This window comes from Pseudophryne corroboree, chromosome 9 (assembly GCF_028390025.1).
Source record: "Pseudophryne corroboree isolate aPseCor3 chromosome 9, aPseCor3.hap2, whole genome shotgun sequence".
In the NCBI taxonomy this organism is placed as follows: domain Eukaryota; kingdom Metazoa; phylum Chordata; class Amphibia; order Anura; family Myobatrachidae; genus Pseudophryne; species Pseudophryne corroboree.
In genome coordinates, this window is record NC_086452.1 from 68,608,051 (window position 1) to 68,609,362 (window position 1,312).

At 38.3% G+C, this 1,312-nt stretch overlaps 1 pseudogene; it reads right to left on the reverse strand.

Annotated features, from left to right (window-relative positions):
• Positions 1-592: 592 nt before the first annotated feature.
• Positions 593-712, reverse strand: LOC134963331 (5S ribosomal RNA; annotated as a pseudogene).
• Between the last annotated feature and the right edge of the window lie 600 nt (positions 713-1,312).

Here is a 1,312-nt window from a genome sequence, read left to right on the forward strand (position 1 = left end):
TGGCGAGCACATGGAGGGCTGTGCAACCCCCCAAAGAAATGCCACCCCACACCATTACTGACCCACTGCCAAACCGGTCATGCTGGAGGATGTTGCAGGCAGCAGAACGTTCTCCTTGGCGTCTCCAGAATGTCACATCTGTCACGTGCTCACTGAGAACCTGCTTTCATCCGTGAAGAGAAAGAAAGAGAAATGGAAAGAAAGTAGACTCTTGTTTGGGAGCACTCAACCTCAGATGGACTAAAGTATATCAATGTCTTATACTGATAAAATCATGTATTTAATAATTTCTTAATAAAATATGTAGAATTATCGGAGTTCAATTAGTATGTGATTCAAGGCTATTAAGCAAAAATATTATATAGATTAGATTAGATATTTAGCAAAAAATGCTATAATATAATATAAGCCGGAAAATCTTTTTATGGCCAAGAGGATGTCACCTTTTAGTCTCAGTAATGTTAGTCATAAAGAGTATATGACCATCATTCATACTGCAGAAATCCCTTAGGGAAATTTAGTTGCAGAAAATTAAATCATAGGTCATATGGATCCGAGTACCTATCTGTGACATATATTTTGGCAGCAATATTTATTGCAGCACCAGGATGTTCCAAGGTGATCTCCCATCCAAGTACTAATCCGGCCCTCCACTGCTTGGCTTCCAAGATCAGAAGAGATTGGGCATCTCCAGTGGGGTATGTCCGCAATTTTTATGCTGGCCCTTTTTTGTCACCTTAACCGGGAATGAGATTGATTGTACTTTCCACAAAAGTAGGAAACGGACACACATGTGACAATCAGGCTCATATATACAAATTGGATATAACACTTATATGGCAAAACAATGTAAAGGCCACAAATATCCAACAGGGTAAATCCTTCCTTATTGACCAAAACATCTAAATGAGTAGTCTAAATCACCAGTATAGTCATTGTACAATAATGAGTACAATTGTGTGGGTGCACAGGGGGGTAATGGCTAAACGTATATAGCGGCCATACCAATTATTTGTGCAATACTGTACACCAACTGAATAGTTGAGAAATTAGCTCAAACATTTATAAGTGGTCACCCAACCACATGTCAGACTGGTCCTCAGTTGATAAACAAAAAATTGCACCAATGTTACTGAGGGTACCAGTAAGGTATATCCACAATTATGATCTATGTCACTAATTTGTCAATTATGAATGAATGATAAGTTCATTCACAGTGGCACTGTTTAAATATGTGAATTTAGGCATACATTGATCACCATGAATTATCCCAAGATTACTGCAAAGAATCCCTTATAGTTAATGGGTTTGC